We start from the raw sequence: 22,297 nt of genomic DNA, 5'->3' as shown, positions 1-22,297 counted from the left end.
CTGCTAGCAAGGCAATAATTTTCCTTCTGGGCGCAAGGCAAGGCAAGGCAAGAAAAACGGCACATTTCCAGCAAACTGTTGCTCACGGCCAAACCACTCTGACAATGCCTGATCCCGTCTGATTTCAGAAGCTAAACAGAGTTGGGCCTGGTTAGTACTTGAGTGGGAGACTGCCTAGGAATACCAGGTACTGTAAGCATTTTATTTTGTCTTCTTGCAGAAATCTGTTTGAATTTTCCTTCTGCTCGCAAGGCAAGAATTTTCCTTCTGGGCGCAAGGCAAGGCAAGGCAAGGCAAGGCAAGGCACACATTTCCAGACTGTTGTTTACGTCCAAACCACTCTGACAATGCCTGATCCTGTCTGATCTGAGAAGCTAAACAGAGTTGGGCCTGGTTAGTACTTGAGTGTGAGACTGCCTAGGAATACCAGGTACTGTAAGCATTTTATTTTGTCTTCTTGCAGAAATCTGTTTGAATTTTCCTTCTGGTCGCAAGGCAAGAATTTTCCTTCTGATCGCAAGGCAAGAAAAACGGCACATTTCCAACAAGCTGTTGCTTACGGCCAAACCACTCTGACAACGCCTGATCCCGTCTGATCTCAGAAGCTAAACAGAGTTGGGCCTGGTTAGTACTTGAGTGGGAGACTGCCTAGGAATACCAGGTACTGTAAGCATTTTATTTTGTCTTCTTGCAGAAATCTGTTTGAATTTTCCTTCTGCTCGCAAGGCAATAATTTTCCTTCTGGGTGCAAGGCAAGGCAAGGCAAGAAAAACGGCACATTTCCAGCAAACTGTTGCTCACGGCCAAACCACTCTGACAATGCCTGATCCCGTCTGATTTCAGAAGCTAAACAGAGTTGGGCCTGGTTAGTACTTGAGTGGGAGACTGCCTAGGAATACCAGGTACTGTAAGCATTTTATTTTGTCTTCTTGCAGAAATCTGTTTGAATTTTCCTTCTGCTCGCAAGGCAAGAATTTTCCTTCTGGGCGCAAGGCAAGGCAAGGCAAGGCAAGGCACACATTTCCAGACTGTTGTTTACGTCCAAACCACTCTGACAATGCCTGATCCTGTCTGATCTGAGAAGCTAAACAGAGTTGGGCCTGGTTAGTACTTGAGTGTGAGACTGCCTAGGAATACCAGGTACTGTAAGCATTTTATTTTGTCTTCTTGCAGAAATCTGTTTGAATTTTCCTTCTGGTCGCAAGGCAAGAATTTTCCTTCTGATCGCAAGGCAAGAAAAACGGCACATTTCCAGCAAGCTGTTGCTTACGGCCAAACCACTCTGACAACGCCTGATCCCGTCTGATCTCAGAAGCTAAACAGAGTTGGGCCTGGTTAGTACTTGAGTGGGAGACTGCCTAGGAATACCAGGTACTGTAAGCATTTTATTTTGTCTTCTTGCAGAAATCTGTTTGAATTTTCCTTCTGCTCGCAAGGCAATAATTTTCCTTCTGGGCGCAAGGCAAGGCAAGGCAAGAAAAACGGCACATTTCCAGCAAACTGTTTCTCACGGCCAAACCACTCTGACAATGCCTGATCCCGTCTGATTTCAGAAGCTAAACAGAGTTTTGCCTGGTTAGTACTTGAGTGGGAGACTGCCTAGGAATACCAGGTACTGTAAGCATTTTATTTTGTCTTCTTGCAGAAATCTGTTTGAATTTTCCTTCTGCTCGCAAGGCAAGAATTTTCCTTCTGGGCGCAAGGCAAGGCAAGGCAAGGCACACATTTCCAGACTGTTGTTTACGTCCAAACCACTCTGACAATGCCTGATCCTGTCTGATCTGAGAAGCTAAACAGAGTTGGGCCTGGTTAGTACTTGAGTGTGAGACTGCCTAGGAATACCAGGTACTGTAAGCATTTTATTTTGTCTTCTTGCAGAAATCTGTTTGAATTTTCCTTCTGCTCGCAAGGCAAGAATTTTCCTTCTGGGCGCAAGGCAAGGCAAGGCAAGGCAAGGCAAGGCAAGGCAAGGCAAGGCAAGGCAAGGCAAGGCAAGGCAAGGCAAGGCAAGGCAAGGCAAGGCAAGGCAAGGCAAGGCAAGGCAAGGCAAGGCACACATTTCCAGACTGTTGTTTACGTCCAAACCACTCTGACAATGCCTGATCCTGTCTGATCTGAGAAGCTAAACAGAGTTGGGCCTGGTTAGTACTTGAGTGGGAGACTGCCTAGGAATACCAGGTACTGTAAGCATTTTATTTTGTCTTCTTGCAGAAATCTGTTTGAATTTTCCTTCTGCTCGCAAGGCAATAATTTTCCTTCTGGGTGCAAGGCAAGGCAAGGCAAGAAAAACGGCACATTTCCAGCAAACTGTTGCTCACGGCCAAACCACTCTGACAATGCCTGATCCCGTCTGATTTCAGAAGCTAAACAGAGTTGGGCCTGGTTAGTACTTGAGTGGGAGACTGCCTAGGAATACCAGGTACTGTAAGCATTTTATTTTGTCTTCTTGCAGAAATCTGTTTGAATTTTCCTTCTGCTCGCAAGGCAAGAATTTTCCTTCTGGGCGCAAGGCAAGGCAAGGCAAGGCACACATTTCCAGACTGTTGTTTACGTCCAAACCACTCTGACAATGCCTGATCCTGTCTGATCTGAGAAGCTAAACAGAGTTGGGCCTGGTTAGTACTTGAGTGTGAGACTGCCTAGGAATACCAGGTACTGTAAGCATTTTATTTTGTCTTCTTGCAGAAATCTGTTTGAATTTTCCTTCTGGTCGCAAGGCAAGAATTTTCCTTCTGGGCGCAAGGCAAGGCAAGGCAAGGCAAGGCAAGGCAAGGCAAGGCAAGGCACACATTTCCAGACTGTTGTTTACGTCCAAACCACTCTGACAATGCCTGATCCTGTCTGATCTGAGAAGCTAAACAGAGTTGGGCCTGGTTAGTACTTGAGTGTGAGACTGCCTAGGAATACCAGGTACTGTAAGCATTTTATTTTGTCTTCTTGCAGAAATCTGTTTGAATTTTCCTTCTGGTCGCAAGGCAAGAATTTTCCTTCTGATCGCAAGGCAAGAAAAACGGCACATTTCCAACAAGCTATTGCTTACGGCCAAACCACTCTGACAACGCCTGATCCCGTCTGATCTCAGAAGCTAAACAGAGTTGGGCCTGGTTAGTACTTGAGTGGGAGACTGCCTAGGAATACCAGGTACTGTAAGCATTTTATTTTGTCTTCTTGCAGAAATCTGTTTGAATTTTCCTTCTGCTAGCAAGGCAATAATTTTCCTTCTGGGCGCAAGGCAAGGCAAGGCAAGAAAAACGGCACATTTCCAGCAAACTGTTGCTCACGGCCAAACCACTCTGACAATGCCTGATCCCGTCTGATTTCAGAAGCTAAACAGAGTTGGGCCTGGTTAGTACTTGAGTGGGAGACTGCCTAGGAATACCAGGTACTGTAAGCATTTTATTTTGTCTTCTTGCAGAAATCTGTTTGAATTTTCCTTCTGCTCGCAAGGCAAGAATTTTCCTTCTGGGCGCAAGGCAAGGCAAGGCAAGGCAAGGCAAGGCACACATTTCCAGACTGTTGTTTACGTCCAAACCACTCTGACAATGCCTGATCCTGTCTGATCTGAGAAGCTAAACAGAGTTGGGCCTGGTTAGTACTTGAGTGTGAGACTGCCTAGGAATACCAGGTACTGTAAGCATTTTATTTTGTCTTCTTGCAGAAATCTGTTTGAATTTTCCTTCTGGTCGCAAGGCAAGAATTTTCCTTCTGATCGCAAGGCAAGAAAAACGGCACATTTCCAACAAGCTGTTGCTTACGGCCAAACCACTCTGACAACGCCTGATCCCGTCTGATCTCAGAAGCTAAACAGAGTTGGGCCTGGTTAGTACTTGAGTGGGAGACTGCCTAGGAATACCAGGTACTGTAAGCATTTTATTTTGTCTTCTTGCAGAAATCTGTTTGAATTTTCCTTCTGCTCGCAAGGCAAGAATTTTCCTTCTGATCGCAAGGCAAGAAAAACGGCACATTTCCAACAAGCTGTTGCTTACGGCCAAACCACTCTGACAACGCCTGATCCCGTCTGATCTCAGAAGCTAAACAGAGTTGGGCCTGGTTAGTACTTGAGTGGGAGACTGCCTAGGAATACCAGGTACTGTAAGCATTTTATTTTGTCTTCTTGCAGAAATCTGTTTGAATTTTCCTTCTGCTCGCAAGGCAAGAATTTTCCTTCTGGGCGCAAGGCAAGGCAAGGCAAGGCAAGGCACACATTTCCAGACTGTTGTTTACGTCCAAACCACTCTGACAATGCCTGATCCTGTCTGATCTGAGAAGCTAAACAGAGTTGGGCCTGGTTAGTACTTGAGTGTGAGACTGCCTAGGAATACCAGGTACTGTAAGCATTTTATTTTGTCTTCTTGCAGAAATCTGTTTGAATTTTCCTTCTGGTCGCAAGGCAAGAATTTTCCTTCTGATCGCAAGGCAAGAAAAACGGCACATTTCCAACAAGCTGTTGCTTACGGCCAAACCACTCTGACAACGCCTGATCCCGTCTGATCTCAGAAGCTAAACAGAGTTGGGCCTGGTTAGTACTTGAGTGGGAGACTGCCTAGGAATACCAGGTACTGTAAGCATTTTATTTTGTCTTCTTGCAGAAATCTGTTTGAATTTTCCTTCTGCTCGCAAGGCAATAATTTTCCTTCTGGGTGCAAGGCAAGGCAAGGCAAGAAAAACGGCACATTTCCAGCAAACTGTTGCTCACGGCCAAACCACTCTGACAATGCCTGATCCCGTCTGATTTCAGAAGCTAAACAGAGTTGGGCCTGGTTAGTACTTGAGTGGGAGACTGCCTAGGAATACCAGGTACTCTAAGCATTTTATTTTGTCTTCTTGCAGAAATCTGTTTGAATTTTCCTTCTGCTCGCAAGGCAAGAATTTTCCTTCTGGGCGCAAGGCAAGGCAAGGCAAGGCAAGGCACACATTTCCAGACTGTTGTTTACGTCCAAACCACTCTGACAATGCCTGATCCTGTCTGATCTGAGAAGCTAAACAGAGTTGGGCCTGGTTAGTACTTGAGTGTGAGACTGCCTAGGAATACCAGGTACTGTAAGCATTTTATTTTGTCTTCTTGCAGAAATCTGTTTGAATTTTCCTTCTGGTCGCAAGGCAAGAATTTTCCTTCTGATCGCAAGGCAAGAAAAACGGCACATTTCCAACAAGCTGTTGCTTACGGCCAAACCACTCTGACAACGCCTGATCCCGTCTGATCTCAGAAGCTAAACAGAGTTGGGCCTGGTTAGTACTTGAGTGGGAGACTGCCTAGGAATACCAGGTACTGTAAGCATTTTATTTTGTCTTCTTGCAGAAATCTGTTTGAATTTTCCTTCTGCTCGCAAGGCAATAATTTTCCTTCTGGGCGCAAGGCAAGGCAAGGCAAGAAAAACGGCACATTTCCAGCAAACTGTTGCTCACGGCCAAACCACTCTGACAATGCCTGATCCCGTCTGATTTCAGAAGCTAAACAGAGTTTTGCCTGGTTAGTACTTGAGTGGGAGACTGCCTAGGAATACCAGGTACTGTAAGCATTTTATTTTGTCTTCTTGCAGAAATCTGTTTGAATTTTCCTTCTGCTCGCAAGGCAAGAATTTTCCTTCTGGGCGCAAGGCAAGGCAAGGCAAGGCACACATTTCCAGACTGTTGTTTACGTCCAAACCACTCTGACAATGCCTGATCCTGTCTGATCTGAGAAGCTAAACAGAGTTGGGCCTGGTTAGTACTTGAGTGTGAGACTGCCTAGGAATACCAGGTACTGTAAGCATTTTATTTTGTCTTCTTGCAGAAATCTGTTTGAATTTTCCTTCTGGTCGCAAGGCAAGAATTTTCCTTCTGATCGCAAGGCAAGAAAAACGGCACATTTCCAACAAGCTGTTGCTTACGGCCAAACCACTCTGAGAACGCCTGATCCCGTCTGATCACAGAAGCTAAACAGAGTTGGGCCTGGTTAGTACTTGAGTGGGAGACTGCCTAGGAATACCAGGTACTGTAAGCATTTTATTTTGTCTTCTTGCAGAAATCTGTTTGAATTTTCCTTCTGCTCGCAAGGCAAGAATTTTCCTTCTGGGAGCAAGGCAAGGCAAGGCAAGGCAAGGCAAGGCAAGGCAAGGCAAGGCACACATTTCCAGACTGTTGTTTACATCCAAACCACTCTGACAATGCCTGATCCTGTCTGATCTGAGAAGCTAAACAGATTTGGGCCTGGTTAGTACTTGAGTGTGAGACTGCCTAGGAATACCAGGTACTGTAAGCATTTTATTTTGTCTTCTTGCAGAAATCTGTTTGAATTTTCCTTCTGGTCGCAAGGCAAGAATTTTCCTTCTGATCGCAAGGCAAGAAAAACGGCACATTTCCAACAAGCTGTTGCTTACGGCCAAACCACTCTGACAACGCCTGATCCCGTCTGATCTCAGAAGCTAAACAGAGTTGGGCCTGGTTAGTACTTGAGTGGGAGACTGCCTAGGAATACCAGGTACTGTAAGCATTTTATTTTGTCTTCTTGCAGAAATCTGTTTGAATTTTCCTTCTGGTCGCAAGGCAAGAATTTTCCTTCTGATCGCAAGGCAAGAAAAACGGCACATTTCCAACAAGCTGTTGCTTACGGCCAAACCACTCTGACAACGCCTGATCCCGTCTGATCTCAGAAGCTAAACAGAGTTGGGCCTGGTTAGTACTTGAGTGGGAGACTGCCTAGGAATACCAGGTACTGTAAGCATTTTATTTTGTCTTCTTGCAGAAATCTGTTTGAATTTTCCTTCTGCTCGCAAGGCAAGAATTTTCCTTCTGGGCGCAAGGCAAGGCAAGGCAAGGCAAGGCAAGGCAAGGCAAGGCAAGGCAAGGCACACATTTCCAGACTGTTGTTTACGTCCAAACCACTCTGACAATGCCTGATCCTGTCTGATCTGAGAAGCTAAACAGAGTTGGGCCTGGTTAGTACTTGAGTGTGAGACTGCCTAGGAATACCAGGTACTGTAAGCATTTTATTTTGTCTTCTTGCAGAAATCTGTTTGAATTTTCCTTCTGGTCGCAAGGCAAGAATTTTCCTTCTGATTGCAAGGCAAGAAAAACGGCACATTTCCAACAAGCTGTTGCTTACGGCCAAACCACTCTGACAACGCCTGATCCCGTCTGATCTCAGAAGCTAAACAGAGTTGGGCCTGGTTAGTACTTGAGTGGGAGACTGCCTAGGAATACCAGGTACTGTAAGCATTTTATTTTGTCTTCTTGCAGAAATCTGTTTGAATTTTCCTTCTGCTAGCAAGGCAATAATTTTCCTTCTGGGCGCAAGGCAAGGCAAGGCAAGAAAAACGGCACATTTCCAGCAAACTGTTGCTCACGGCCAAACCACTCTGACAATGCCTGATCCCGTCTGATTTCAGAAGCTAAACAGAGTTGGGCCTGGTTAGTACTTGAGTGGGAGACTGCCTAGGAATACCAGGTACTGTAAGCATTTTATTTTGTCTTCTTGCAGAAATCTGTTTGAATTTTCCTTCTGGTCGCAAGGCAAGAATTTTCCTTCTGATCGCAAGGCAAGAAAAAAGGCACATTTCCAACAAGCTGTTGCTTACGGCCAAACCACTCTGACAACGCCTGATCCCATCTGATCTCAGAAGCTAAACAGAGTTGGGCCTGGTTAGTACTTGAGTGGGAGACTGCCTAGGAATACCAGGTACTGTAAGCATTTTATTTTGTCTTCTTGCAGAAATCTGTTTGAATTTTCCTTCTGGTCGCAAGGCAAGAATTTTCCTTCTGATCGCAAGGCAAGAAAAACGGCACATTTCCAACAAGCTGTTGCTTACGGCCAAACCACTCTGACAACGCCTGATCCCGTCTGATCTCAGAAGCTAAACAGAGTTGGGCCTGGTTAGTACTTGAGTGGGAGACTGCCTAGGAATACCAGGTACTGTAAGCATTTTATTTTGTCTTCTTGCAGAAATCTGTTTGAATTTTCCTTCTGCTCGCAAGGCAAGAATTTTCCTTCTGGGCGCAAGGCAAGGCAAGGCAAGGCAAGGCACACATTTCCAGACTGTTGTTTACGTCCAAACCACTCTGACAACGCCTGATCCCATCTGATCTCAGAAGCTAAACAGAGTTGGGCCTGGTTAGTACTTGAGTGGGAGACTGCCTAGGAATACCAGGTACTGTAAGCATTTTATTTTGTCTTCTTGCAGAAATCTGTTTGAATTTTCCTTCTGGTCGCAAGGCAAGAATTTTCCTTCTGATCGCAAGGCAAGAAAAACGGCACATTTCCAACAAGCTGTTGCTTACGGCCAAACCACTCTGACAACGCCTGATCCCGTCTGATCTCAGAAGCTAAACAGAGTTGGGCCTGGTTAGTACTTGAGTGGGAGACTGCCTAGGAATACCAGGTACTGTAAGCATTTTATTTTGTCTTCTTGCAGAAATCTGTTTGAATTTTCCTTCTGCTCGCAAGGCAAGAATTTTCCTTCTGGGCGCAAGGCAAGGCAAGGCAAGGCAAGGCAAGGCAAGGCAAGGCAAGGCAAGGCAAGGCAAGGCAAGGCACACATTTCCAGACTGTTGTTTACGTCCAAACCACTCTGACAATGCCTGATCCTGTCTGATCTGAGAAGCTAAACAGAGTTGGGCCTGGTTAGTACTTGAGTGTGAGACTGCCTAGGAATACCAGGTACTGTAAGCATTTTATTTTGTCTTCTTGCAGAAATCTGTTTGAATTTTCCTTCTGGTCGCAAGGCAAGAATTTTCCTTCTGATCGCAAGGCAAGAAAAACGGCACATTTCCAACAAGCTGTTGCTTACGGCCAAACCACTCTGACAACGCCTGATCCCGTCTGATCTCAGAAGCTAAACAGAGTTGGGCCTGGTTAGTACTTGAGTGGGAGACTGCCTAGGAATACCAGGTACTGTAAGCATTTTATTTTGTCTTCTTGCAGAAATCTGTTTGAATTTTCCTTCTGGTCGCAAGGCAAGAATTTTCCTTCTGATCGCAAGGCAAGAAAAACGGCACATTTCCAACAAGCTGTTGCTTACGGCCAAACCACTCTGACAACGCCTGATCCCGTCTGATCTCAGAAGCTAAACAGAGTTGGGCCTGGTTAGTACTTGAGTGGGAGACTGCCTAGGAATACCAGGTACTGTAAGCATTTTATTTTGTCTTCTTGCAGAAATCTGTTTGAATTTTCCTTCTGCTCGCAAGGCAAGAATTTTCCTTCTGGGCGCAAGGCAAGGCAAGGCAAGGCAAGGCAAGGCACACATTTCCAGACTGTTGTTTACGTCCAAACCACTCTGACAATGCCTGATCCTGTCTGATCTGAGAAGCTAAACAGAGTTGGGCCTGGTTAGTACTTGAGTGTGAGACTGCCTAGGAATACCAGGTACTGTAAGCATTTTATTTTGTCTTCTTGCAGAAATCTGTTTGAATTTTCCTTCTGGTCGCAAGGCAAGAATTTTCCTTCTGATCGCAAGGCAAGAAAAACGGCACATTTCCAACAAGCTGTTGCTTACGGCCAAACCACTCTGACAACGCCTGATCCCGTCTGATCTCAGAAGCTAAACAGAGTTGGGCCTGGTTAGTACTTGAGTGGGAGACTGCCTAGGAATACCAGGTACTGTAAGCATTTTATTTTGTCTTCTTGCAGAAATCTGTTTGAATTTTCCTTCTGGTCGCAAGGCAAGAATTTTCCTTCTGATCGCAAGGCAAGAAAAACGGCACATTTCCAACAAGCTGTTGCTTACGGCCAAACCACTCTGACAACGCCTGATCCCGTCTGATCTCAGAAGCTAAACAGAGTTGGGCCTGGTTAGTACTTGAGTGGGAGACTGCCTAGGAATACCAGGTACTGTAAGCATTTTATTTTGTCTTCTTGCAGAAATCTGTTTGAATTTTCCTTCTGCTCGCAAGGCAAGAATTTTCCTTCTGGGCGCAAGGCAAGGCAAGGCAAGGCAAGGCAAGGCACACATTTCCAGACTGTTGTTTACGTCCAAACCACTCTGACAATGCCTGATCCTGTCTGATCTGAGAAGCTAAACAGAGTTGGGCCTGGTTAGTACTTGAGTGTGAGACTGCCTAGGAATACCAGGTACTGTAAGCATTTTATTTTGTCTTCTTGCAGAAATCTGTTTGAATTTTCCTTCTGGTCGCAAGGCAAGAATTTTCCTTCTGATCGCAAGGCAAGAAAAACGGCACATTTCCAACAAGCTGTTGCTTACGGCCAAACCACTCTGACAACGCCTGATCCCGTCTGATCTCAGAAGCTAAACAGAGTTGGGCCTGGTTAGTACTTGAGTGGGAGACTGCCTAGGAATACCAGGTACTGTAAGCATTTTATTTTGTCTTCTTGCAGAAATCTGTTTGAATTTTCCTTCTGCTCGCAAGGCAATAATTTTCCTTCTGGGCGCAAGGCAAGGCAAGGCAAGAAAAACGGCACATTTCCAGCAAACTGTTGCTCACGGCAAAACCACTCTGACAATGCCTGATCCCGTCTGATTTCAGAAGCTAAACAGAGTTGGGCCTGGTTAGTACTTGAGTGGGAGACTGCCTAGGAATACCAGGTACTGTAAGCATTTTATTTTGTCTTCTTGCAGAAATCTGTTTGAATTTTCCTTCTGCTCGCAAGGCAAGAATTTTCCTTCTGGGCGCAAGGCAAGGCAAGGCAAGGCAAGGCACACATTTCCAGACTGCTGTTTACGTCCAAACCACTCTGACAATGCCTGATCCTGTCTGATCTGAGAAGCTAAACAGAGTTGGGCCTGGTTAGTACTTGAGTGTGAGACTGCCTAGGAATACCAGGTACTGTAAGCATTTTATTTTGTCTTCTTGCAGAAATCTGTTTGAATTTTCCTTCTGGTCGCAAGGCAAGAATTTTCCTTCTGATCGCAAGGCAAGAAAAACGGCACATTTCCAACAAGCTGTTGCTTACGGCCAAACCACTCTGACAACGCCTGATCCCGTCTGATCTCAGAAGCTAAACAGAGTTGGGCCTGGTTAGTACTTGAGTGGGAGACTGCCTAGGAATACCAGGTACTGTAAGCATTTTATTTTGTCTTCTTGCAGAAATCTGTTTGAATTTTCCTTCTGCTCGCAAGGCAATAATTTTCCTTCTGGGCGCAAGGCAAGGCAAGGCAAGAAAAACGGCACATTTCCAGCAAACTGTTGCTCACGGCCAAACCACTCTGACAATGCCTGATCCCGTCTGATTTCAGAAGCTAAACAGAGTTGGGCCTGGTTAGTACTTGAGTGGGAGACTGCCTAGGAATACCAGGTACTGTAAGCATTTTATTTTGTCTTCTTGCAGAAATCTGTTTGAATTTTCCTTCTGCTCGCAAGGCAAGAATTTTCCTTCTGGGCGCAAGGCAAGGCAAGGCAAGGCAAGGCACACATTTCCAGACTGTTGTTTACGTCCAAACCACTCTGACAATGCCTGATCCTGTCTGATCTGAGAAGCTAAACAGAGTTGGGCCTGGTTAGTACTTGAGTGTGAGACTGCCTAGGAATACCAGGTACTGTAAGCATTTTATTTTGTCTTCTTGCAGAAATCTGTTTGAATTTTCCTTCTGCTCGCAAGGCAAGAATTTTCCTTCTGGGCGCAAGGCAAGGCAAGGCAAGGCAAGGCAAGGCAAGGCACACATTTCCAGACTGTTGTTTACGTCCAAACCACTCTGACAATGCCTGATCCTGTCTGATCTGAGAAGCTAAACAGAGTTGGGCCTGGTTAGTACTTGAGTGTGAGACTGCCTAGGAATACCAGGTACTGTAAGCATTTTATTTTGTCTTCTTGCAGAAATCTGTTTGAATTTTCCTTCTGGTCGCAAGGCAAGAATTTTCCTTCTGATCGCAAGGCAAGAAAAACGGCACATTTCCAACAAGCTGTTGCTTACGGCCAAACCACTCTGACAACGCCTGATCCCGTCTGATCTCAGAAGCTAAACAGAGTTGGGCCTGGTTAGTACTTGAGTGGGAGACTGCCTAGGAATACCAGGTACTGTAAGCATTTTATTTTGTCTTCTTGCAGAAATCTGTTTGAATTTTCCTTCTGGTCGCAAGGCAAGAATTTTCCTTCTGATCGCAAGGCAAGAAAAACGGCACATTTCCAACAAGCTGTTGCTTACGGCCAAACCACTCTGACAACGCCTGATCCCGTCTGATCTCAGAAGCTAAACAGAGTTGGGCCTGGTTAGTACTTGAGTGGGAGACTGCCTAGGAATACCAGGTACTGTAAGCATTTTATTTTGTCTTCTTGCAGAAATCTGTTTGAATTTTCCTTCTGCTCGCAAGGCAAGAATTTTCCTTCTGGGCGCAAGGCAAGGCAAGGCAAGGCAAGGCAAGGCACACATTTCCAGACTGTTGTTTACGTCCAAACCACTCTGACAACGCCTGATCCCATCTGATCTCAGAAGCTAAACAGAGTTGGGCCTGGTTAGTACTTGAGTGGGAGACTGCCTAGGAATACCAGGTACTGTAAGCATTTTATTTTGTCTTCTTGCAGAAATCTGTTTGAATTTTCCTTCTGGTCGCAAGGCAAGAATTTTCCTTCTGATCGCAAGGCAAGAAAAACGGCACATTTCCAACAAGCTGTTGCTTACGGCCAAACCACTCTGACAACGCCTGATCCCGTCTGATCTCAGAAGCTAAACAGAGTTGGGCCTGGTTAGTACTTGAGTGGGAGACTGCCTAGGAATACCAGGTACTGTAAGCATTTTATTTTGTCTTCTTGCAGAAATCTGTTTGAATTTTCCTTCTGCTCGCAAGGCAAGAATTTTTCTTCTGGGCGCAAGGCAAGGCAAGGCAAGGCAAGGCAAGGCAAGGCAAGGCCAGGCAAGGCAAGGCAAGGCAAGGCAAGGCAAGGCAAGGCAAGGCAAGGCAAGGCAAGGCAAGGCACACATTTCCAGACTGTTGTTTACGTCCAAACCACTCTGACAATGCCTGATCCTGTCTGATCTGAGAAGCTAAACAGAGTTGGGCCTGGTTAGTACTTGAGTGTGAGACTGCCTAGGAATACCAGGTACTGTAAGCATTTTATTTTGTCTTCTTGCAGAAATCTGTTAAAATTTTCCTTCTGGTCGCAAGGCAAGAATTTTCCTTCTGATCGCAAGGCAAGAAAAACGGCACATTTCCAACAAGCTGTTGCTTACGGCCAAACCACTCTGACAACGCCTGATCCCGTCTGATCTCAGAAGCTAAACAGAGTTGGGCCTGGTTAGTACTTGAGTGGGAGACTGCCTAGGAATACCAGGTACTGTAAGCATTTTATTTTGTCTTCTTGCAGAAATCTGTTTGAATTTTCCTTCTGGTCGCAAGGCAAGAATTTTCCTTCTGATCGCAAGGCAAGAAAAACGGCACATTTCCAACAAGCTGTTGCTTACGGCCAAACCACTCTGACAACGCCTGATCCCGTCTGATCTCAGAAGCTAAACAGAGTTGGGCCTGGTTAGTACTTGAGTGGGAGACTGCCTAGGAATACCAGGTACTGTAAGCATTTTATTTTGTCTTCTTGCAGAAATCTGTTTGAATTTTCCTTCTGCTCGCAAGGCAAGAATTTTCCTTCTGGGCGCAAGGCAAGGCAAGGCAAGGCAAGGCAAGGCACACATTTCCAGACTGTTGTTTACGTCCAAACCACTCTGACAATGCCTGATCCTGTCTGATCTGAGAAGCTAAACAGAGTTGGGCCTGGTTAGTACTTGAGTGTGAGACTGCCTAGGAATACCAGGTACTGTAAGCATTTTATTTTGTCTTCTTGCAGAAATCTGTTTGAATTTTCCTTCTGGTCGCAAGGCAAGAATTTTCCTTCTGATCGCAAGGCAAGAAAAACGGCACATTTCCAACAAGCTGTTGCTTACGGCCAAACCACTCTGACAACGCCTGATCCCGTCTGATCTCAGAAGCTAAACAGAGTTGGGCCTGGTTAGTACTTGAGTGGGAGACTGCCTAGGAATACCAGGTACTGTAAGCATTTTATTTTGTCTTCTTGCAGAAATCTGTTTGAATTTTCCTTCTGGTCGCAAGGCAAGAATTTTCCTTCTGATCGCAAGGCAAGAAAAACGGCACATTTCCAACGAGCTGTTGCTTACGGCCAAACCACTCTGACAACGCCTGATCCCGTCTGATCTCAGAAGCTAAACAGAGTTGGGCCTGGTTAGTACTTGAGTGGGAGACTGCCTAGGAATACCAGGTACTGTAAGCATTTTATTTTGTCTTCTTGCAGAAATCTGTTTGAATTTTCCTTCTGCTCGCAAGGCAAGAATTTTCCTTCTGGGCGCAAGGCAAGGCAAGGCAAGGCAAGGCAAGGCACACATTTCCAGACTGTTGTTTACGTCCAAACCACTCTGACAATGCCTGATCCTGTCTGATCTGAGAAGCTAAACAGAGTTGGGCCTGGTTAGTACTTGAGTGTGAGACTGCCTAGGAATACCAGGTACTGTAAGCATTTTATTTTGTCTTCTTGCAGAAATCTGTTTGAATTTTCCTTCTGGTCGCAAGGCAAGAATTTTCCTTCTGATCGCAAGGCAAGAAAAACGGCACATTTCCAACAAGCTGTTGCTTACGGCCAAACCACTCTGACAACGCCTGATCCCGTCTGATCTCAGAAGCTAAACAGAGTTGGGCCTGGTTAGTACTTGAGTGGGAGACTGCCTAGGAATACCAGGTACTGTAAGCATTTTATTTTGTCTTCTTGCAGAAATCTGTTTGAATTTTCCTTCTGGTCGCAAGGCAAGAATTTTCCTTCTGATCGCAAGGCAAGAAAAACGGCACATTTCCAACAAGCTGTTGCTTACGGCCAAACCACTCTGACAACGCCTGATCCCGTCTGATCTCAGAAGCTAAACAGAGTTGGGCCTGGTTAGTACTTGAGTGGGAGACTGCCTAGGAATACCAGGTACTGTAAGCATTTTATTTTGTCTTCTTGCAGAAATCTGTTTGAATTTTCCTTCTGCTCGCAAGGCAAGAATTTTCCTTCTGGGCGCAAGGCAAGGCAAGGCAAGGCAAGGCAAGGCACACATTTCCAGACTGTTGTTTACGTCCAAACCACTCTGACAATGCCTGATCCTGTCTGATCTGAGAAGCTAAACAGAGTTGGGCCTGGTTAGTACTTGAGTGTGAGACTGCCTAGGAATACCAGGTACTGTAAGCATTTTATTTTGTCTTCTTGCAGAAATCTGTTTGAATTTTCCTTCTGGTCGCAAGGCAAGAATTTTCCTTCTGATCGCAAGGCAAGAAAAACGGCACATTTCCAACAAGCTGTTGCTTACGGCCAAACCACTCTGACAACGCCTGATCCCGTCTGATCTCAGAAGCTAAACAGAGTTGGGCCTGGTTAGTACTTGAGTGGGAGACTGCCTAGGAATACCAGGTACTGTAAGCATTTTATTTTGTCTTCTTGCAGAAATCTGTTTGAATTTTCCTTCTGCTCGCAAGGCAATAATTTTCCTTCTGGGCGCAAGGCAAGGCAAGGCAAGAAAAACGGCACATTTCCAGCAAACTGTTGCTCACGGCCAAACCACTCTGACAATGCCTGATCCCGTCTGGTTTCAGAAGCTAAACAGAGTTGGGCCTGGTTAGTACTTGAGTGGGAGACTGCCTAGGAATACCAGGTACTGTAAGCATTTTATTTTGTCTTCTTGCAGAAATCTGTTTGAATTTTCCTTCTGCTCGCAAGGCAAGAATTTTCCTTCTGGGCGCAAGGCAAGGCAAGGCAAGGCAAGGCACACATTTCCAGACTGCTGTTTACGTCCAAACCACTCTGACAATGCCTGATCCTGTCTGATCTGAGAAGCTAAACAGAGTTGGGCCTGGTTAGTACTTGAGTGTGAGACTGCCTAGGAATACCAGGTACTGTAAGCATTTTATTTTGTCTTCTTGCAGAAATCTGTTTGAATTTTCCTTCTGGTCGCAAGGCAAGAATTTTCCTTCTGATCGCAAGGCAAGAAAAACGGCACATTTCCAACAAGCTGTTGCTTACGGCCAAACCACTCTGACAACGCCTGATCCCGTCTGATCTCAGAAGCTAAACAGAGTTGGGCCTGGTTAGTACTTGAGTGGGAGACTGCCTAGGAATACCAGGTACTGTAAGCATTTTATTTTGTCTTCTTGCAGAAATCTGTTTGAATTTTCCTTCTGCTCGCAAGGCAATAATTTTCCTTCTGGGCGCAAGGCAAGGCAAGGCAAGAAAAACGGCACATTTCCAGCAAACTGTTGCTCACGGCCAAACCACTCTGACAATGCCTGATCCCGTCTGATTTCAGAAGCTAAACAGAGTTGGGCCTGGTTAGTACTTGAGTGGGAGACTGCCTAGGAATACCAGGTACTGTAAGCATTTTATTTTGTCTTCTTGCAGAAATCTGTTTGAATTTTCCTTCTGCTCGCAAGGCAAGAATTTTCCTTCTGGGCGCAAGGCAAGGCAAGGCAAGGCAAGGCAAGGCACACATTTCCAGACTGTTGTTTACGTCCAAACCACTCTGACAATGCCTGATCCTGTCTGATCTGAGAAGCTAAACAGAGTTGGGCCTGGTTAGTACTTGAGTGTGAGACTGCCTAGGAATACCAGGTACTGTAAGCATTTTATTTTGTCTTCTTGCAGAAATCTGTTTGAATTTTCCTTCTGGTCGCAAGGCAAGAATTTTCCTTCTGATCGCAAGGCAAGAAAAACGGCACATTTCCAACAAGCTGTTGCTTACGGCCAAACCACTCTGACAACGCCTGATCCCGTCTGATCTCAGAAGCTAAACAGAGTTGGGCCTGGTTAGTACTTGAGTGGGAGACTGCCTAGGAATACCAGGTACTGTAAGCATTTTATTTTGTCTTCTTGCAGAAATCTGTTTGAATTTTCCTTCTGCTCGCAAGGCAATAATTTTCCTTCTGGGCGCAAGGCAAGGCAAGGCAAGAAAAACGGCACATTTCCAGCAAACTGTTGCTCACGGCCAAACCACTCTGACAATGCCTGATCCCATCTGATTTCAGAAGCTAAACAGAGTTGGGCCTGGTTAGTACTTGAGTGGGAGACTGCCTAGGAATACCAGGTACTGTAAGCATATTATTTTGTCTTCTTGCAGAAATCTGTTTGAATTTTCCTTCTGCTCGCAAGGCAAGAATTTTCCTTCTGGGCGCAAGGCAAGGCAAGGCAAGGCAAGGCACACATTTCCAGACTGCTGTTTACGTCCAAACCACTCTGACAATGCCTGATCCTGTCTGATCTGAGAAGCTAAACAGAGTTGGGCCTGGTTAGTACTTGAGTGTGAGACTGCCTAGGAATACCAGGTACTGTAAGCATTTTATTTTGTCTTCTTGCAGAAATCTGTTTGAATTTTCCTTCTGGTCGCAAGGCAAGAATTTTCCTTCTGATCGCAAGGCAAGAAAAACGGCACATTTCCAACAAGCTGTTGCTTACGGCCAAACCACTCTGACAACGCCTGATCCCGTCTGATCTCAGAAGCTAAGCAGAGTTGGGCCTGGTTAGTACTTGAGTGGGAGACTGCCTAGGAATACCAGGTACTGTAAGCATTTTATTTTGTCTTCTTGCAGAAATCTGTTTGAATTTTCCTTCTGCTCGCAAGGCAATAATTTTCCTTCTGGGCGCAAGGCAAGGCAAGGCAAGAAAAACGGCACATTTCCAGCAAACTGTTGCTCACGGCCAAACCACTCTGACAATGCCTGATCCCGTCTGATTTCAGAAGCTAAACAGAGTTGGGCCTGGTTAGTACTTGAGTGGGAGACTGCCTAGGAATACCAGGTACTGTAAGCATTTTATTTTGTCTTCTTGCAGAAATCTGTTTGAATTTTCCTTCTGCTCGCAAGGCAAGAATTTTCCTTCTGGGCGCAAGGCAAGGCAAGGCAAGGCAAGGCACACATTTCCAGACTGTTGTTTACGTCCAAACCACTCTGACAATGCCTGATCCTGTCTGATCTGAGAAGCTAAACAGAGTTGGGCCTGGTTAGTACTTGAGTGTGAGACTGCCTAGGAATACCAGGTACTGTAAGCATTTTATTTTGTCTTCTTGCAGAAATCTGTTTGAATTTTCCTTCTGCTCGCAAGGCAAGAATTTTCCTTCTGGGCGCAAGGCAAGGCAAGGCAAGGCAAGGCAAGGCAAGGCAAGGCAAGGCAAGGCAAGGCACACATTTCCAGACTGTTGTTTACGTCCAAACCACTCTGACAATGCCTGATCCTGTCTGATCTGAGAAGCTAAACAGAGTTGGGCCTGGTTAGTACTTGAGTGTGAGACTGCCTAGGAATACCAGGTACTGTAAGCATTTTATTTTGTCTTCTTGCAGAAATCTGTTTGAATTTTCCTTCTGGTCGCAAGGCAAGAATTTTCCTTCTGATCGCAAGGCAAGAAAAACGGCACATTTCCAACAAGCTGTTGCTTACGGCCAAACCACTCTGACAACGCCTGATCCCGTCTGATCTCAGAAGCTAAACAGAGTTGGGCCTGGTTAGTACTTGAGTGGGAGACTGCCTAGGAATACCAGGTACTGTAAGCATTTTATTTTGTCTTCTTGCAGAAATCTGTTTGAATTTTCCTTCTGCTCGCAAGGCAAGAATTTTCCTTCTGGGCGCAAGGCAAGGCAAGGCAAGGCAAGGCAAGGCACACATTTCCAGACTGTTGTTTACGTCCAAACCACTCTGACAACGCCTGATCCCATCTGATCTCAGAAGCTAAACAGAGTTGGGCCTGGTTAGTACTTGAGTGGGAGACTGCCTAGGAATACCAGGTACTGTAAGCATTTTATTTTGTCTTCTTGCAGAAATCTGTTTGAATTTTCCTTCTGGTCGCAAGGCAAGAATTTTCCTTCTGATCGCAAGGCAAGAAAAACGGCACATTTCCAACAAGCTGTTGCTTACGGCCAAACCACTCTGACAACGCCTGATCCCGTCTGATCTCAGAAGCTAAACAGAGTTGGGCCTGGTTAGTACTTGAGTGGGAGACTGCCTAGGAATACCAGGTACTGTAAGCATTTTATTTTGTCTTCTTGCAGAAATCTGTTTGAATTTTCCTTCTGCTCGCAAGGCAAGAATTTTCCTTCTGGGCGCAAGGCAAGGCAAGGCAAGGCAAGGCAAGGCAAGGCAAGGCAAGGCAAGGCAAGGCAAGGCAAGGCACACATTTCCAGACTGTTGTTTACGTCCAAACCACTCTGACAATGCCTGATCCTGTCTGATCTGAGAAGCTAAACAGAGTTGGGCCTGGTTAGTACTTGAGTGTGAGACTGCCTAGGAATACCAGGTACTGTAAGCATTTTATTTTGTCTTCTTGCAGAAATCTGTTTGAATTTTCCTTCTGGTCGCAAGGCAAGAATTTTCCTTCTGATCGCAAGGCAAGAAAAACGGCACATTTCCAACAAGCTGTTGCTTACGGCCAAACCACTCTGACAACGCCTGATCCCGTCTGATCTCAGAAGCTAAACAGAGTTGGGCCTGGTTAGTACTTGAGTGGGAGACTGCCTAGGAATACCAGGTACTGTAAGCATTTTATTTTGTCTTCTTGCAGAAATCTGTTTGAATTTTCCTTCTGGTCGCAAGGCAAGAATTTTCCTTCTGATCGCAAGGCAAGAAAAACGGCACATTTCCAACAAGCTGTTGCTTACGGCCAAACCACTCTGACAACGCCTGATCCCGTCTGATCTCAGAAGCTAAACAGAGTTGGGCCTGGTTAGTACTTGAGTGGGAGACTGCCTAGGAATACCAGGTACTGTAAGCATTTTATTTTGTCTTCTTGCAGAAATCTGTTTGAATTTTCCTTCTGCTCGCAAGGCAAGAATTTTCCTTCTGGGCGCAAGGCAAGGCAAGGCAAGGCAAGGCAAGGCACACATTTCCAGACTGTTGTTTACGTCCAAACCACTCTGACAATGCCTGATCCTGTCTGATCTGAGAAGCTAAACAGAGTTGGGCCTGGTTAGTACTTGAGTGTGAGACTGCCTAGGAATACCAGGTACTGTAAGCATTTTATTTTGTCTTCTTGCAGAAATCTGTTTGAATTTTCCTTCTGGTCGCAAGGCAAGAATTTTCCTTCTGATCGCAAGGCAAGAAAAACGGCACATTTCCAACAAGCTGTTGCTTACGGCCAAACCACTCTGACAACGCCTGATCCCGTCTGATCTCAGAAGCTAAACAGAGTTGGGCCTGGTTAGTACTTGAGTGGGAGACTGCCTAGGAATACCAGGTACTGTAAGCATTTTATTTTGTCTTCTTGCAGAAATCTGTTTGAATTTTCCTTCTGGTCGCAAGGCAAGAATTTTCCTTCTGATCGCAAGGCAAGAAAAACGGCACATTTCCAACAAGCTGTTGCTTACGGCCAAACCACTCTGACAACGCCTGATCCCGTCTGATCTCAGAAGCTAAACAGAGTTGGGCCTGGTTAGTACTTGAGTGGGAGACTGCCTAGGAATACCAGGTACTGTAAGCATTTTATTTTGTCTTCTTGCAGAAATCTGTTTGAATTTTCCTTCTGCTCGCAAGGCAAGAATTTTCCTTCTGGGCGCAAGGCAAGGCAAGGCAAGGCAAGGCAAGGCACACATTTCCAGACTGTTGTTTACGTCCAAACCACTCTGACAATGCCTGATCCTGTCTGATCTGAGAAGCTAAACAGAGTTGGGCCTGGTTAGTACTTGAGTGTGAGACTGCCTAGGAATACCAGGTACTGTAAGCATTTTATTTTGTCTTCTTGCAGAAATCTGTTTGAATTTTCCTTCTGGTCGCAAGGCAAGAATTTTCCTTCTGATCGCAAGGCAAGAAAAACGGCACATTTCCAACAAGCTGTTGCTTACGGCCAAACCACTCTGACAACGCCTGATCCCGTCTGATCTCAGAAGCTAAACAGAGTTGGGCCTGGTTAGTACTTGAGTGGGAGACTGCCTAGGAATACCAGGTACTGTAAGCATTTTATTTTGTCTTCTTGCAGAAATCTGTTTGAATTTTCCTTCTGGTCGCAAGGCAAGAATTTTCCTTCTGATCGCAAGGCAAGAAAAACGGCACATTTCCAACAAGCTGTTGCTTACGGCCAAACCACTCTGACAACGCCTGATCCCGTCTGATCTCAGAAGCTAAACAGAGTTGGGCCTGGTTAGTACTTGAGTGGGAGACTGCCTAGGAATACCAGGTACTGTAAGCATTTTATTTTGTCTTCTTGCAGAAATCTGTTTGAATTTTCCTTCTGCTCGCAAGGCAAGAATTTTCCTTCTGGGCGCAAGGCAAGGCAAGGCAAGGCAAGGCAAGGCACACATTTCCAGACTGTTGTTTACGTCCAAACCACTCTGACAATGCCTGATCCTGTCTGATCTGAGAAGCTAAACAGAGTTGGGCCTGGTTAGTACTTGAGTGTGAGACTGCCTAGGAATACCAGGTACTGTAAGCATTTTATTTTGTCTTCTTGCAGAAATCTGTTTGAATTTTCCTTCTGGTCGCAAGGCAAGAATTTTCCTTCTGATCGCAAGGCAAGAAAAACGGCACATTTCCAACAAGCTGTTGCTTACGGCCAAACCACTCTGACAACGCCTGATCCCGTCTGATCTCAGAAGCTAAACAGAGTTGGGCCTGGTTAGTACTTGAGTGGGAGACTGCCTAGGAATACCAGGTACTGTAAGCATTTTATTTTGTCTTCTTGCAGAAATCTGTTTGAATTTTCCTTCTGCTCGCAAGGCAATAATTTTCCTTCTGGGCGCAAGGCAAGGCAAGGCAAGAAAAACGGCACATTTCCAGCAAACTGTTGCTCACGGCCAAACCACTCTGACAATGCCTGATCCCGTCTGATTTCAGAAGCTAAACAGAGTTGGGCCTGGTTAGTACTTGAGTGGGAGACTGCCTAGGAATACCAGGTACTGTAAGCATTTTATTTTGTCTTCTTGCAGAAATCTGTTTGAATTTTCCTTCTGCTCGCAAGGCAAGAATTTTCCTTCTGGGCGCAAGGCAAGGCAAGGCAAGGCAAGGCACACATTTCCAGACTGCTGTTTACGTCCAAACCACTCTGACAATGCCTGATCCTGTCTGATCTGAGAAGCTAAACAGAGTTGGGCCTGGTTAGTACTTGAGTGTGAGACTGCCTAGGAATACCAGGTACTGTAAGCATTTTATTTTGTCTTCTTGCAGAAATCTGTTTGAATTTTCCTTCTGGTCGCAAGGCAAGAATTTTCCTTCTGATCGCAAGGCAAGAAAAACGGCACATTTCCAACAAGCTGTTGCTTACGGCCAAACCACTCTGACAACGCCTGATCCCGTCTGATCTCAGAAGCTAAACAGAGTTGGGCCTGGTTAGTACTTGAGTGGGAGACTGCCTAGGAATACCAGGTACTGTAAGCATTTTATTTTGTCTTCTTGCAGAAATCTGTTTGAATTTTCCTTCTGCTCGCA

General features: G+C 45.5%; 42 non-coding genes and 50 pseudogenes across 42 annotated transcripts; all 92 read left to right on the top strand.

Annotated features, from left to right (window-relative positions):
• The first annotated feature begins 80 nt into the window (after positions 1–80).
• LOC132879112 (5S ribosomal RNA) lies at positions 81–199 on the top strand (annotated as a pseudogene).
• Positions 200–323: 124 nt separating this feature from the next.
• LOC132880368 (5S ribosomal RNA) lies at positions 324–442 on the top strand (annotated as a pseudogene).
• Positions 443–554: 112 nt separating this feature from the next.
• Positions 555–673, top strand: LOC132878790 (5S ribosomal RNA). Its single transcript, XR_009653764.1, has one exon. It is a non-coding gene; the product is annotated as a 5S ribosomal RNA (ribosomal RNA).
• A 122-nt stretch (positions 674–795) lies between these two features.
• LOC132879110 (5S ribosomal RNA) lies at positions 796–914 on the top strand (annotated as a pseudogene).
• A 119-nt stretch (positions 915–1,033) lies between these two features.
• Positions 1,034–1,152, top strand: LOC132880366 (5S ribosomal RNA; annotated as a pseudogene).
• Positions 1,153–1,264: 112 nt separating this feature from the next.
• On the top strand, positions 1,265–1,383 carry LOC132878779 (5S ribosomal RNA). The gene has a single exon (XR_009653763.1). It is a non-coding gene; the product is annotated as a 5S ribosomal RNA (ribosomal RNA).
• Positions 1,384–1,505: 122 nt separating this feature from the next.
• Positions 1,506–1,624, top strand: LOC132880118 (5S ribosomal RNA; annotated as a pseudogene).
• Positions 1,625–1,738: 114 nt separating this feature from the next.
• Positions 1,739–1,857, top strand: LOC132880365 (5S ribosomal RNA; annotated as a pseudogene).
• Positions 1,858–2,071: 214 nt separating this feature from the next.
• LOC132879897 (5S ribosomal RNA) lies at positions 2,072–2,190 on the top strand (annotated as a pseudogene).
• A 122-nt stretch (positions 2,191–2,312) lies between these two features.
• Positions 2,313–2,431, top strand: LOC132879109 (5S ribosomal RNA; annotated as a pseudogene).
• A 114-nt stretch (positions 2,432–2,545) lies between these two features.
• LOC132880364 (5S ribosomal RNA) lies at positions 2,546–2,664 on the top strand (annotated as a pseudogene).
• A 139-nt stretch (positions 2,665–2,803) lies between these two features.
• LOC132880363 (5S ribosomal RNA) lies at positions 2,804–2,922 on the top strand (annotated as a pseudogene).
• A 112-nt stretch (positions 2,923–3,034) lies between these two features.
• LOC132878767 (5S ribosomal RNA) lies at positions 3,035–3,153 on the top strand. The gene has a single exon (XR_009653762.1). It is a non-coding gene; the product is annotated as a 5S ribosomal RNA (ribosomal RNA).
• A 122-nt stretch (positions 3,154–3,275) lies between these two features.
• LOC132879108 (5S ribosomal RNA) lies at positions 3,276–3,394 on the top strand (annotated as a pseudogene).
• Positions 3,395–3,518: 124 nt separating this feature from the next.
• LOC132880362 (5S ribosomal RNA) lies at positions 3,519–3,637 on the top strand (annotated as a pseudogene).
• Positions 3,638–3,749: 112 nt separating this feature from the next.
• Positions 3,750–3,868, top strand: LOC132878755 (5S ribosomal RNA). Its single transcript, XR_009653761.1, has one exon. It is a non-coding gene; the product is annotated as a 5S ribosomal RNA (ribosomal RNA).
• Positions 3,869–3,980: 112 nt separating this feature from the next.
• Positions 3,981–4,099, top strand: LOC132878744 (5S ribosomal RNA). The gene has a single exon (XR_009653760.1). It is a non-coding gene; the product is annotated as a 5S ribosomal RNA (ribosomal RNA).
• A 119-nt stretch (positions 4,100–4,218) lies between these two features.
• On the top strand, positions 4,219–4,337 carry LOC132880360 (5S ribosomal RNA; annotated as a pseudogene).
• Positions 4,338–4,449: 112 nt separating this feature from the next.
• On the top strand, positions 4,450–4,568 carry LOC132878733 (5S ribosomal RNA). Its single transcript, XR_009653759.1, has one exon. It is a non-coding gene; the product is annotated as a 5S ribosomal RNA (ribosomal RNA).
• A 122-nt stretch (positions 4,569–4,690) lies between these two features.
• On the top strand, positions 4,691–4,809 carry LOC132879641 (5S ribosomal RNA; annotated as a pseudogene).
• A 119-nt stretch (positions 4,810–4,928) lies between these two features.
• On the top strand, positions 4,929–5,047 carry LOC132880359 (5S ribosomal RNA; annotated as a pseudogene).
• Positions 5,048–5,159: 112 nt separating this feature from the next.
• LOC132878721 (5S ribosomal RNA) lies at positions 5,160–5,278 on the top strand. Its single transcript, XR_009653758.1, has one exon. It is a non-coding gene; the product is annotated as a 5S ribosomal RNA (ribosomal RNA).
• Positions 5,279–5,400: 122 nt separating this feature from the next.
• LOC132879990 (5S ribosomal RNA) lies at positions 5,401–5,519 on the top strand (annotated as a pseudogene).
• Positions 5,520–5,633: 114 nt separating this feature from the next.
• Positions 5,634–5,752, top strand: LOC132880358 (5S ribosomal RNA; annotated as a pseudogene).
• A 112-nt stretch (positions 5,753–5,864) lies between these two features.
• LOC132878209 (5S ribosomal RNA) lies at positions 5,865–5,983 on the top strand (annotated as a pseudogene).
• A 370-nt stretch (positions 5,984–6,353) lies between these two features.
• LOC132878709 (5S ribosomal RNA) lies at positions 6,354–6,472 on the top strand. Its single transcript, XR_009653756.1, has one exon. It is a non-coding gene; the product is annotated as a 5S ribosomal RNA (ribosomal RNA).
• Positions 6,473–6,584: 112 nt separating this feature from the next.
• Positions 6,585–6,703, top strand: LOC132878698 (5S ribosomal RNA). Its single transcript, XR_009653755.1, has one exon. It is a non-coding gene; the product is annotated as a 5S ribosomal RNA (ribosomal RNA).
• Positions 6,704–6,847: 144 nt separating this feature from the next.
• On the top strand, positions 6,848–6,966 carry LOC132880357 (5S ribosomal RNA; annotated as a pseudogene).
• A 112-nt stretch (positions 6,967–7,078) lies between these two features.
• On the top strand, positions 7,079–7,197 carry LOC132878687 (5S ribosomal RNA). The gene has a single exon (XR_009653754.1). It is a non-coding gene; the product is annotated as a 5S ribosomal RNA (ribosomal RNA).
• Positions 7,198–7,319: 122 nt separating this feature from the next.
• LOC132879107 (5S ribosomal RNA) lies at positions 7,320–7,438 on the top strand (annotated as a pseudogene).
• Positions 7,439–7,550: 112 nt separating this feature from the next.
• Positions 7,551–7,669, top strand: LOC132877545 (5S ribosomal RNA). Its single transcript, XR_009653221.1, has one exon. It is a non-coding gene; the product is annotated as a 5S ribosomal RNA (ribosomal RNA).
• Positions 7,670–7,781: 112 nt separating this feature from the next.
• On the top strand, positions 7,782–7,900 carry LOC132878676 (5S ribosomal RNA). Its single transcript, XR_009653753.1, has one exon. It is a non-coding gene; the product is annotated as a 5S ribosomal RNA (ribosomal RNA).
• Positions 7,901–8,019: 119 nt separating this feature from the next.
• Positions 8,020–8,138, top strand: LOC132878061 (5S ribosomal RNA; annotated as a pseudogene).
• Positions 8,139–8,250: 112 nt separating this feature from the next.
• On the top strand, positions 8,251–8,369 carry LOC132878664 (5S ribosomal RNA). Its single transcript, XR_009653752.1, has one exon. It is a non-coding gene; the product is annotated as a 5S ribosomal RNA (ribosomal RNA).
• A 159-nt stretch (positions 8,370–8,528) lies between these two features.
• On the top strand, positions 8,529–8,647 carry LOC132880356 (5S ribosomal RNA; annotated as a pseudogene).
• Positions 8,648–8,759: 112 nt separating this feature from the next.
• On the top strand, positions 8,760–8,878 carry LOC132878653 (5S ribosomal RNA). The gene has a single exon (XR_009653751.1). It is a non-coding gene; the product is annotated as a 5S ribosomal RNA (ribosomal RNA).
• A 112-nt stretch (positions 8,879–8,990) lies between these two features.
• LOC132878641 (5S ribosomal RNA) lies at positions 8,991–9,109 on the top strand. Its single transcript, XR_009653750.1, has one exon. It is a non-coding gene; the product is annotated as a 5S ribosomal RNA (ribosomal RNA).
• Positions 9,110–9,233: 124 nt separating this feature from the next.
• Positions 9,234–9,352, top strand: LOC132880354 (5S ribosomal RNA; annotated as a pseudogene).
• A 112-nt stretch (positions 9,353–9,464) lies between these two features.
• On the top strand, positions 9,465–9,583 carry LOC132878629 (5S ribosomal RNA). The gene has a single exon (XR_009653749.1). It is a non-coding gene; the product is annotated as a 5S ribosomal RNA (ribosomal RNA).
• A 112-nt stretch (positions 9,584–9,695) lies between these two features.
• Positions 9,696–9,814, top strand: LOC132878618 (5S ribosomal RNA). The gene has a single exon (XR_009653748.1). It is a non-coding gene; the product is annotated as a 5S ribosomal RNA (ribosomal RNA).
• A 124-nt stretch (positions 9,815–9,938) lies between these two features.
• On the top strand, positions 9,939–10,057 carry LOC132880353 (5S ribosomal RNA; annotated as a pseudogene).
• Positions 10,058–10,169: 112 nt separating this feature from the next.
• On the top strand, positions 10,170–10,288 carry LOC132878606 (5S ribosomal RNA). The gene has a single exon (XR_009653747.1). It is a non-coding gene; the product is annotated as a 5S ribosomal RNA (ribosomal RNA).
• A 122-nt stretch (positions 10,289–10,410) lies between these two features.
• Positions 10,411–10,529, top strand: LOC132879577 (5S ribosomal RNA; annotated as a pseudogene).
• A 119-nt stretch (positions 10,530–10,648) lies between these two features.
• Positions 10,649–10,767, top strand: LOC132880352 (5S ribosomal RNA; annotated as a pseudogene).
• Positions 10,768–10,879: 112 nt separating this feature from the next.
• On the top strand, positions 10,880–10,998 carry LOC132878593 (5S ribosomal RNA). Its single transcript, XR_009653745.1, has one exon. It is a non-coding gene; the product is annotated as a 5S ribosomal RNA (ribosomal RNA).
• Positions 10,999–11,120: 122 nt separating this feature from the next.
• Positions 11,121–11,239, top strand: LOC132879106 (5S ribosomal RNA; annotated as a pseudogene).
• Positions 11,240–11,358: 119 nt separating this feature from the next.
• On the top strand, positions 11,359–11,477 carry LOC132880350 (5S ribosomal RNA; annotated as a pseudogene).
• Positions 11,478–11,606: 129 nt separating this feature from the next.
• Positions 11,607–11,725, top strand: LOC132880349 (5S ribosomal RNA; annotated as a pseudogene).
• A 112-nt stretch (positions 11,726–11,837) lies between these two features.
• Positions 11,838–11,956, top strand: LOC132878581 (5S ribosomal RNA). The gene has a single exon (XR_009653744.1). It is a non-coding gene; the product is annotated as a 5S ribosomal RNA (ribosomal RNA).
• A 112-nt stretch (positions 11,957–12,068) lies between these two features.
• On the top strand, positions 12,069–12,187 carry LOC132878570 (5S ribosomal RNA). Its single transcript, XR_009653743.1, has one exon. It is a non-coding gene; the product is annotated as a 5S ribosomal RNA (ribosomal RNA).
• Positions 12,188–12,311: 124 nt separating this feature from the next.
• LOC132878060 (5S ribosomal RNA) lies at positions 12,312–12,430 on the top strand (annotated as a pseudogene).
• A 112-nt stretch (positions 12,431–12,542) lies between these two features.
• Positions 12,543–12,661, top strand: LOC132878558 (5S ribosomal RNA). Its single transcript, XR_009653742.1, has one exon. It is a non-coding gene; the product is annotated as a 5S ribosomal RNA (ribosomal RNA).
• Positions 12,662–12,860: 199 nt separating this feature from the next.
• On the top strand, positions 12,861–12,979 carry LOC132880348 (5S ribosomal RNA; annotated as a pseudogene).
• Positions 12,980–13,091: 112 nt separating this feature from the next.
• On the top strand, positions 13,092–13,210 carry LOC132878546 (5S ribosomal RNA). Its single transcript, XR_009653741.1, has one exon. It is a non-coding gene; the product is annotated as a 5S ribosomal RNA (ribosomal RNA).
• Positions 13,211–13,322: 112 nt separating this feature from the next.
• LOC132878533 (5S ribosomal RNA) lies at positions 13,323–13,441 on the top strand. The gene has a single exon (XR_009653739.1). It is a non-coding gene; the product is annotated as a 5S ribosomal RNA (ribosomal RNA).
• Positions 13,442–13,565: 124 nt separating this feature from the next.
• LOC132880347 (5S ribosomal RNA) lies at positions 13,566–13,684 on the top strand (annotated as a pseudogene).
• Positions 13,685–13,796: 112 nt separating this feature from the next.
• On the top strand, positions 13,797–13,915 carry LOC132878522 (5S ribosomal RNA). The gene has a single exon (XR_009653738.1). It is a non-coding gene; the product is annotated as a 5S ribosomal RNA (ribosomal RNA).
• Positions 13,916–14,027: 112 nt separating this feature from the next.
• LOC132878510 (5S ribosomal RNA) lies at positions 14,028–14,146 on the top strand. The gene has a single exon (XR_009653737.1). It is a non-coding gene; the product is annotated as a 5S ribosomal RNA (ribosomal RNA).
• A 124-nt stretch (positions 14,147–14,270) lies between these two features.
• LOC132880346 (5S ribosomal RNA) lies at positions 14,271–14,389 on the top strand (annotated as a pseudogene).
• A 112-nt stretch (positions 14,390–14,501) lies between these two features.
• On the top strand, positions 14,502–14,620 carry LOC132878498 (5S ribosomal RNA). The gene has a single exon (XR_009653736.1). It is a non-coding gene; the product is annotated as a 5S ribosomal RNA (ribosomal RNA).
• Positions 14,621–14,732: 112 nt separating this feature from the next.
• On the top strand, positions 14,733–14,851 carry LOC132878486 (5S ribosomal RNA). Its single transcript, XR_009653735.1, has one exon. It is a non-coding gene; the product is annotated as a 5S ribosomal RNA (ribosomal RNA).
• A 124-nt stretch (positions 14,852–14,975) lies between these two features.
• Positions 14,976–15,094, top strand: LOC132880345 (5S ribosomal RNA; annotated as a pseudogene).
• A 112-nt stretch (positions 15,095–15,206) lies between these two features.
• LOC132878474 (5S ribosomal RNA) lies at positions 15,207–15,325 on the top strand. The gene has a single exon (XR_009653733.1). It is a non-coding gene; the product is annotated as a 5S ribosomal RNA (ribosomal RNA).
• Positions 15,326–15,447: 122 nt separating this feature from the next.
• LOC132879591 (5S ribosomal RNA) lies at positions 15,448–15,566 on the top strand (annotated as a pseudogene).
• Positions 15,567–15,685: 119 nt separating this feature from the next.
• On the top strand, positions 15,686–15,804 carry LOC132880344 (5S ribosomal RNA; annotated as a pseudogene).
• Positions 15,805–15,916: 112 nt separating this feature from the next.
• Positions 15,917–16,035, top strand: LOC132878462 (5S ribosomal RNA). Its single transcript, XR_009653732.1, has one exon. It is a non-coding gene; the product is annotated as a 5S ribosomal RNA (ribosomal RNA).
• A 122-nt stretch (positions 16,036–16,157) lies between these two features.
• Positions 16,158–16,276, top strand: LOC132879105 (5S ribosomal RNA; annotated as a pseudogene).
• Positions 16,277–16,400: 124 nt separating this feature from the next.
• Positions 16,401–16,519, top strand: LOC132880342 (5S ribosomal RNA; annotated as a pseudogene).
• Positions 16,520–16,631: 112 nt separating this feature from the next.
• On the top strand, positions 16,632–16,750 carry LOC132878451 (5S ribosomal RNA). Its single transcript, XR_009653731.1, has one exon. It is a non-coding gene; the product is annotated as a 5S ribosomal RNA (ribosomal RNA).
• A 122-nt stretch (positions 16,751–16,872) lies between these two features.
• On the top strand, positions 16,873–16,991 carry LOC132878669 (5S ribosomal RNA; annotated as a pseudogene).
• Positions 16,992–17,110: 119 nt separating this feature from the next.
• LOC132880341 (5S ribosomal RNA) lies at positions 17,111–17,229 on the top strand (annotated as a pseudogene).
• Positions 17,230–17,341: 112 nt separating this feature from the next.
• Positions 17,342–17,460, top strand: LOC132877314 (5S ribosomal RNA). Its single transcript, XR_009652995.1, has one exon. It is a non-coding gene; the product is annotated as a 5S ribosomal RNA (ribosomal RNA).
• A 122-nt stretch (positions 17,461–17,582) lies between these two features.
• LOC132879104 (5S ribosomal RNA) lies at positions 17,583–17,701 on the top strand (annotated as a pseudogene).
• Positions 17,702–17,820: 119 nt separating this feature from the next.
• Positions 17,821–17,939, top strand: LOC132880340 (5S ribosomal RNA; annotated as a pseudogene).
• A 149-nt stretch (positions 17,940–18,088) lies between these two features.
• LOC132880339 (5S ribosomal RNA) lies at positions 18,089–18,207 on the top strand (annotated as a pseudogene).
• Positions 18,208–18,319: 112 nt separating this feature from the next.
• On the top strand, positions 18,320–18,438 carry LOC132878439 (5S ribosomal RNA). The gene has a single exon (XR_009653730.1). It is a non-coding gene; the product is annotated as a 5S ribosomal RNA (ribosomal RNA).
• Positions 18,439–18,562: 124 nt separating this feature from the next.
• On the top strand, positions 18,563–18,681 carry LOC132878059 (5S ribosomal RNA; annotated as a pseudogene).
• Positions 18,682–18,793: 112 nt separating this feature from the next.
• LOC132878428 (5S ribosomal RNA) lies at positions 18,794–18,912 on the top strand. The gene has a single exon (XR_009653729.1). It is a non-coding gene; the product is annotated as a 5S ribosomal RNA (ribosomal RNA).
• A 159-nt stretch (positions 18,913–19,071) lies between these two features.
• LOC132880338 (5S ribosomal RNA) lies at positions 19,072–19,190 on the top strand (annotated as a pseudogene).
• A 112-nt stretch (positions 19,191–19,302) lies between these two features.
• On the top strand, positions 19,303–19,421 carry LOC132878417 (5S ribosomal RNA). The gene has a single exon (XR_009653728.1). It is a non-coding gene; the product is annotated as a 5S ribosomal RNA (ribosomal RNA).
• Positions 19,422–19,533: 112 nt separating this feature from the next.
• On the top strand, positions 19,534–19,652 carry LOC132878405 (5S ribosomal RNA). Its single transcript, XR_009653727.1, has one exon. It is a non-coding gene; the product is annotated as a 5S ribosomal RNA (ribosomal RNA).
• Positions 19,653–19,776: 124 nt separating this feature from the next.
• On the top strand, positions 19,777–19,895 carry LOC132880337 (5S ribosomal RNA; annotated as a pseudogene).
• Positions 19,896–20,007: 112 nt separating this feature from the next.
• Positions 20,008–20,126, top strand: LOC132878393 (5S ribosomal RNA). The gene has a single exon (XR_009653726.1). It is a non-coding gene; the product is annotated as a 5S ribosomal RNA (ribosomal RNA).
• Positions 20,127–20,238: 112 nt separating this feature from the next.
• Positions 20,239–20,357, top strand: LOC132878381 (5S ribosomal RNA). The gene has a single exon (XR_009653725.1). It is a non-coding gene; the product is annotated as a 5S ribosomal RNA (ribosomal RNA).
• A 124-nt stretch (positions 20,358–20,481) lies between these two features.
• LOC132880336 (5S ribosomal RNA) lies at positions 20,482–20,600 on the top strand (annotated as a pseudogene).
• Positions 20,601–20,712: 112 nt separating this feature from the next.
• On the top strand, positions 20,713–20,831 carry LOC132878370 (5S ribosomal RNA). The gene has a single exon (XR_009653724.1). It is a non-coding gene; the product is annotated as a 5S ribosomal RNA (ribosomal RNA).
• Positions 20,832–20,943: 112 nt separating this feature from the next.
• Positions 20,944–21,062, top strand: LOC132878357 (5S ribosomal RNA). The gene has a single exon (XR_009653722.1). It is a non-coding gene; the product is annotated as a 5S ribosomal RNA (ribosomal RNA).
• Positions 21,063–21,186: 124 nt separating this feature from the next.
• LOC132880335 (5S ribosomal RNA) lies at positions 21,187–21,305 on the top strand (annotated as a pseudogene).
• Positions 21,306–21,417: 112 nt separating this feature from the next.
• On the top strand, positions 21,418–21,536 carry LOC132878345 (5S ribosomal RNA). The gene has a single exon (XR_009653721.1). It is a non-coding gene; the product is annotated as a 5S ribosomal RNA (ribosomal RNA).
• Positions 21,537–21,658: 122 nt separating this feature from the next.
• LOC132879103 (5S ribosomal RNA) lies at positions 21,659–21,777 on the top strand (annotated as a pseudogene).
• A 119-nt stretch (positions 21,778–21,896) lies between these two features.
• LOC132880334 (5S ribosomal RNA) lies at positions 21,897–22,015 on the top strand (annotated as a pseudogene).
• A 112-nt stretch (positions 22,016–22,127) lies between these two features.
• On the top strand, positions 22,128–22,246 carry LOC132878333 (5S ribosomal RNA). Its single transcript, XR_009653720.1, has one exon. It is a non-coding gene; the product is annotated as a 5S ribosomal RNA (ribosomal RNA).
• Positions 22,247–22,297: the final 51 nt, after the last annotated feature.

The sequence above is a fragment of the Neoarius graeffei genome (assembly GCF_027579695.1).
Source record: "Neoarius graeffei isolate fNeoGra1 chromosome 18 unlocalized genomic scaffold, fNeoGra1.pri SUPER_18_unloc_1, whole genome shotgun sequence".
Classification (NCBI taxonomy): Eukaryota; Metazoa; Chordata; class Actinopteri; order Siluriformes; family Ariidae; genus Neoarius; species Neoarius graeffei.
This window is presented reverse-complemented; position numbering and strand designations above follow the sequence as displayed.